Source organism: Echinops telfairi, unplaced genomic scaffold (genome assembly GCF_000313985.2).
Source record: "Echinops telfairi isolate 266 unplaced genomic scaffold, ASM31398v2 ScPeMD7_5868;HRSCAF=6743_0, whole genome shotgun sequence".
NCBI lineage: Eukaryota > Metazoa > Chordata > Mammalia > Afrosoricida > Tenrecidae > Echinops > Echinops telfairi.
The window spans coordinates 9,145,307-9,152,817 of record NW_022109767.1 but is presented as its reverse complement, the minus strand read 5'-3'; positions in this window follow the sequence as shown (position 1 = coordinate 9,152,817).

Here is a 7,511-nt window from a genome sequence, read left to right as displayed (position 1 = left end):
TTTTATTAAGGCTGATAAAATATTGTGCAATAGTTGGGAAGGTTGCACATTGTTGTGAAAGTAACGGATGCACTGAATTTCCCATGTTGGTCTTGTGAGGTGCCATTCAGACATCTTCACCCCCTCATGACCATGCGGAAGAAAACTAAGCACTGCCCCCCTCCTATGCCATCCGCACAACTGTGCCTTTAGCTGCCCCACTGATGCAGCCACTGTGTCGATCCATCGCTTTGAGGGGCACCCTCTTTTTCACTGCCCCTCCACTTGACCAAAGAGGATGTCCTTCTAAAGCAGTGGTTCTCAGCCTTCCTCATGCCGCCACCCTTTCGTGCAGTGCCTCATGTGGTGGTGACCCCCAGTCATAAAATGATTGTCATTGCTACTTCATCACTGTCATTTCGCTACTGTTATGCACCGTAATGTAAATACCGGATATGCAGGATGTATTTTCATTGTTAGAAATTGAAGATACTAAAAGCATAATGATTAATCACAAAAGAATATGTAATTATATATTGTGAAATATTTATTTCTGATGACAAATAAATGAAATGTTGTCTGGAAGCATGGTGCAGCATGGATCACAGTCTTCACACCGGGTTCTCGGATGTGGGCCTATCTGCATGTGGGCGAGCCCACTTGGAGACAGAGGAGTGGCGCCTCTGTTCCTAAGACCATCGAAAATATGTGTCTTCCGATGGTCTTAGGTCACCCCTGTGAAAGGGTTGTTCGACCCCCATAAGGGTCACGACCTCCAGGTTGAGAACCGCTGGCTTACATTAAATCTAAAGGGACCGTTTCTCCTGACAATATGTCCAAAGTATATAAGTGTGTAGGATCAAGTTGTAGCATCCTTGCCTCTGAGGAACACTCTGGGCTGACTTCTTCCAATACAGACCAGTTTGTCCTTGTAGCCCTCCATGGAACTTTCAATACTCTTCTCCAGCACCACGATTCACATGTATTGATTCTTCTTCGGTCTTTCTTATTCAATATCCAACTTTCACATGCATTTGATGCAATGGAGAATACCAAGGCTTGGCTCAGGCCCACTTTAGTCCTCCAAATAACATCCTTTCTCTAGAGAGGTCCTGTGCAGCACATTTGCCTAATGCAATACGTCTTTTGCTCTCTTCACTGCTGCTTCCGTCAGTACTGATTGTGGATGCAAGTAAGACAAAGTCCTGACCACTTCAATCTTTTCTCCATTTAGCATGGTGTTACCTATTGGTCCAGTTGTGGGGATTTGGTCTTCCTTACATTGAGTTGTAATCCATACTGAAGACTGCAATTCTTGATCTTCTTCAGAAATGGGTCAGTTCGTCCTCAGTTTCAGCAAGCAAGGTTCTATCATCAGCACATCACAGATTGCTCTCCTCCAATCATGATACCACCCTCTTCTTCATCTAAGCCAGCGTCTCAGATTACTTGCTCAGCAGACAGATTGAACATGTATGGTGAGAGGATACAACCCTCACGCACACCTTTCCCAATTTTAAACCATGCAGTATTCCTGGTCTTCGTTGCACAACGTGCTCTTGATCGATGTACAAATTCCAAATAAGTACAATGAAGTGTTATGGAATTTCCATTCTTCTCAAATGTATGCACATTTTTTATGGTCTACAAAGTCAAATGCCTCTGCATAGTCAATGAAGCACAAGTAAACATCTTCCTGGTATTCTCTGATCTGAGCTAGATCCATCTGACATCAGCAATGATAGCCTTTGTTCCACATCCTCTTTTGAACCGTGCCTGACCCTCTGGCAGTTCCCTGTCAATGTGCTGTTGCAGCCTTAGTGGGATGATCTTCAGCAAACTTTGACCTGTGTGTGATATCAGTGATTTTGTTCTATAGTTTGAGCATGCTATTCGGTCACCTTTCTTTGGCAAGGACACAAATGTGCATCTCTTCCAGTCAGTTGGCCAGGGGGCTGTCTTCTAAATGTCCTGGCCTAGACGACTGAGTGTCCCAGGGCTTCCTCAGCTTGCTGAAACATTTCAATAAGTAGTCTGCCGATTTCTGAAAGACAAGTGTTTTCTTGCTTCAAAGTAAGATTTGTACAGTGTGCATAGGAATTTGTTCATAGGGTTTTTTTAACTATAGTCCGGCCCTCCAACGGTCTAAGGGACAGTGAACTGGCCCCGTTTACAAAGTTTGAGGACCCTTCATTAAACAATAGTTTCCTATTCTCTCCTTCTCCTGACCAGACCCCAGTAACCACCAATCTACATTTGTCTCTATGAAATGTCCAAGGCTGGATATTTCATCTAAGTGGGTTATTACAGTTCAAACTTGGTCGGTTGGTCCCCTCTCTGATGCACGCTGGATCTGATCTGAGTTTCAACACTTTCTGTATTTTGGGTTGTTGCTTTTGGTTCATATTAGGTTTTATCTCAGAGGTGTTATGTCATTGGGGGGGTCACCCTCTTGAAGTTGTGTTATGTGTTTTTGACTACTTTTCAGTCTATGAAATCCAGCATCAATGAACCTATAGAGACAGAAAATAGAATAAGGGTTTCAGGGGGTCAAGTACAGTGGGGCAGGTGTGTGTGTAAAAAGGAGACAAAGTCAAGGAATCCAGGAAGGAAAAGAAAGTTTAGAAATTGATGGTGACAGCAATTGCATAATATTGCCTGGCATGATTGAACTATAGAATGATATGTCAGATGTATTAACTCCCAGTTAATAGATCTGTTTAAAAGAAATATTTCTTAGAAATGTTTTTACATAAGTGGGTTCTTACAATATTTGTCCTTTTGCTTCTGTATTATTTCATCTGACACACGACAGGGCAGGGAATGGTTCTGTTGTAAGTAGACAGGGTCACAATGATTGGAACCAACTGGATGACACCAAAAATGACAAAGTTTTATTGAGGGACAATGATAGTTCAGTGGTAGGCTCCTTGCCTTCCATGGGAGAGATCCAGGTTCAATTCCTGTACAATGCACTTCAAGCACCGTCGCCACGCACCTTTCTACCAGTAGTGGTTTGCCTATTGGTTCCAGACCATGGCAGACGAGGAGAAAATAACTGACTGGGGAATTATTTCCCAAAATCACCCAATGAAAATCCTATAGATCACAAGACTCTGATTCCATTATACGTGGGGTTGCCATTTACTGGGAACTAACAGTATCACACAACAACAGTAATTTTTATTGATCAAGGTGCCCTTTCTTTTGAAAGGCTTTGATGAGCAGACAGTCGACTAACCCTGCCTGCCAACTTTCCCCCTATTTGCTTTGTTCCTAACTCAGTGTCATTTTGTTGGTAATTCGCATGGTGTGCCACTAACTGCACTGTCACCAGTTGGAAACCACCAGGTGTTCACTGAATTGAAATGAGGCTTTCTGCTCCCGTGAAGAGTTACAGGCTCAGAAACGCATGGCGGCAGTTTGACCCTTTTAGAGTCACTGCCATTTTTAAAATTCTGATCCCCAGTGGCTTCCTATAGGCTTTCTGAGACTGTGAATCCTTATGGAAGCAGTTAGCTTCATCTTCTCCCAAGGAACAGCTGTGAGCTTGAATGACCAGTCTTATAGTTAACTGTAGTCCAATCGGTAGCCCAGAGCTTCACCACGCCTCCTTGGAAACCCTATCAGGAAGTTCTACTCTGCCCTACAGGGTTGTTATGCATCTGAATTGACTCAATGTCAACGGGTTCCTGAGTGGTGCAGCATTTTCCCTTGACTACTAATGCAAAGGTTGGTGGTTCAAACCCACTTAGCAGCATTTTGAAGAAAGTCCTGGCAAACTTTCCCCCTAAAGATTACAACCTCCTTCCCTCCAAATAAACAAAAAACAAAACATGATGGCATACAGCAAGACATCATGAGTCGGAATCAACTACACAACAATGGGGTGTGTTTTGCTTTGTTTTAATTCATAGGACAAGGTGATGAGCAAAGACAAAAAAGTTCAAAATTACCTATTGACAAGATACGAGATTCAGAAGAAACTAAAACAGAATTTGGTTGTTTCTTTTCTTTTATTACGTTCAGACAACAACACTGTAGAAATTTGTAGAAGGGATTCACTAAGCTTCTTCCTAAGAGGGAGATCTTTTTTTTAGATTCATGATCTCAGGAGCTCAATTCCTTAGATCTTTATTGATCTGAACTATATACACACACACACACACACACACACATATATATATGATAGGGCAAGGCATCTAAACACAATGAAATTAAAACTATTAGGGATCATAAGACCGCATCATTGAGTTTCCTCAAAATCGGAGGTGTTCAGATTCCACATGAGCATGTGAATTGAGTGGGTTATCTGCTCCTTTGTCCTCTCACCGCTGCATTTGAGATGAATAGAATCACAGATTTAGGGACATTGCAGATCTAGATGTTTCCTTGTGTTTTATTAACTATGCAAAAGCCTTCGGCGCTGTGGACCATAATAAGCAGCGGGTACCCTTGAGAAGAATGGGTGTTCCAGAATAGTTCATTGTGCTTGGTGGGAATCTGTCCATGGACCAAGAGGCCGTTGTGCACAAGGGCACAAGGAAGCATTCTGGAGGCAGTCGCGTGAACGGAACACGAAAGTACTGCACGGTTTATGACCAGGGAAGCTGTGAGACAGGGTTCTAGCCACTCACCATACTTATTCAATCTGGATGCTGAGCAAATCATCAAAACAGCCGGCTTCGATGAATACAAATGTGGCATCAGGATTGGAGGAAGGCTTACTAACAACCTGTGATATGCAGATGACACAACCTGGCTGCTGAAAGCGAGGAGGACTTGAAGCCCTTGCTGATGAAGATCATGGATTGTAGTTTAAAGTATTGATCACACCTCAATGAAAAGACCAAAACCATCACAAGTGGACCAATAGGTGGCATGATAATAAACGAAAAGGTTGACATTGTCAAGGATTTTGTCTTGCTTGGATCCACAATCATTACTGCAAGGAAGCAGCAATCAAGAGATCAAAAGATGATTACATTAGGTAAATCTGCTGCACAAGACCTCTTTAGGGTACTGAGTTATTTTGAGGACTAAGATGCACCAAGACATGGTATTTTCAATGGCCTCATCTGTGTATGAAACTTGGGGATTGACTAATTCATGGTAAATGTTTCAGAGGTGAGGCTGACTCCAAGCTTTTTTAGAAAAAAAAAAAAATCTAACTTTTTTTAAAAAAGAATTTCTGTGCACAGGTGGAGACGTTGTGCCATCTTACAATAAGACTAAAGCATTTTAATTTTAATAAAGGTGTTGGAGCCCTGACCGACACATTTGGGGTTTCAAAACATTTGAATTTCTATTTATTGTACCACGAACACGACCAGTCGGTCAGTTACGATTCATAGTGACGCTATAGGGCAGCATGGCGCTTCTGTGCATTTCTGAGACTGTAAATCGTTATGGGAGCAGGAAGTCTCATCGTCCTCCTGCAGAGCAGCTGGTGAGCTTCAATAGTTGAACTTGGGTTTAACAGTCAACAGCGAAGCCCCCTATACCATCCTGGGTCCTTACTTATTGTCCAGGAACTCTTATTTCTAGCCCCCTTTTAAGATAGCACATTGAACCCGCCTGCTTCTGCTACTCAGTTCTACTAAAGGGGAAGAGATACTTAGGAATATTCCAAGTTCATGTAATTTGCACTGTTCAAATATATCTTTGGATCGAAGGACACCATGATCTATATTTAGGTATAACTTGTCCTAAAACTTTAGTACAACATAAGCTACTTTAAATAAAGCCAGTGTGTACTTTTCTCAGTATCGGGACCGCTACATTAAACGATCTTGATGTTTTTATGGGTGCGCAGCGTGAAGAGTGGTATATGGCACATGTTCTGTACCGTAAAAACAAGAGCTGATGGAAGAAACCGGTGACATTTTTTGGAATCCACCGGTCAAATATTGTCGGAAACAAGTCTAATATTTGAAATACCAGAAGGTGAGTTGGCCAGCGCTCTGAGTGCTTGGTTGGAAAAGAAAGCTGCCTGAGAAAGAAAAGGAGCCGGATGAAGATGCCAGGGAGGAGCCCCACAGGAAGCCAAGGGATGTCTTTGGTCTGGAGAATGTCCCAGAGCCCAAGGATTACACTGCAGCAGCTTGTAAGGCTGCGTAGCGTTAGATCAACATCAGCGATGCTGAAAAAATCAAACTTCTCTGGTATTCTAGGTCTGTTTTTAAAAGCTTCATTTTATTATTTAATATCGGAAAGTCACAAAAGAGGCCCATGACACGTCTTCTTACATTGGGTGGGAATTTTGAACATGGATTCTCTTCAACTATGTGTTCATTTATTCAGATGTTCTCTCTCTCTCTCTCTCCATATTTGTGAGGATGAATCTCTAGAATCCATATTTTTTTCAAAAATCTATCATTGATGAAAACTCAATATCTAGTCAGTACTTTAATAGAAGAAAAGGCGCACAGATTACAAGTGGAAGAATTTAAATGTAAATCTAAGCTCTGACTGTAGCGTTCTTTTTCATATCCACCATCTCTCTCAGGGAAGCTCAAGTTTTACCTTTTCATTACACCCTGATGGCTTCTGATTACCCTAAAGGATCACCAGGGTCCCCATCTATATATCTGTACAAGGGGGCTCCAAAAAATACATGAAAAAATAGAATGAAACCTGCCCAGAAACTTTTTGAACCCCCCACATTTATCGTATTAATAATAAATTCACCGCCCCCACACTCACTCCAGTTTATAAAGAGTTCCTTTGGAAGAATGGATATAAATTGTGAAATAACATTTTTTGTATCGTTTGAACTGCCCGGATACTTTATATGGATTATTTTAAGACACTTTCTAATACTCGTTCTTAAGTAGCTGGTATGAGGAACACATAATCAAGGTGTTTGGGTTTTTCTTTTAATGTGCTGCTGAATGGCATTTGTTTGCATTTTTTCTAGGATTTGTCGTGTTTAAATGAGTTTAGCCTGTAGTTTTTGCACATTACATATGTCAACTTTTGCTTCTAATATTGTGCTAGATTGGCTGAAAAAAATAATAAAATAGGATGTTTCCTGTCTTGGTCCATATTTCAAGACACTTCAAATAGATACGGAGCATGTGTTCCTCAGGGTGGTTTTTTGGGGGGGAGTGGTGGGGGGCGGAGATTTACCCTAGAAGAAAGAAGAATAAGTAGAGATTCACACATTGGAAGAATTTCTAAGCGGTGCGAAAGGCTAACATGTTCGGCTGCTCACCAGAAGGGTAGGGGATTGATTCCGCCTAGGGCTGTCTCTGCAGAAAGGCCTGGCGATGTCTCCCTAGACCGGTGAGGACTTGAACCCTGGAGGGAGAGGCGCTGTACTCTGGCACGCACGCCGTCTCCAGGAAACAGAATTGGCTCGGTGGCAATGGACAGAGGGAGAGGAGATCCGCGTTGGAAGGCTATGATCTGTCTTTGGCTTCCATTGCCGGCTTTATTGAGAAACTTCTAGGGGTGCCCGGGTAATGGAACTCCTGGCCTCCAAACTGAGGAATTTATTTAACTCAAAGCAAAATGCCAAAAAGGAACAA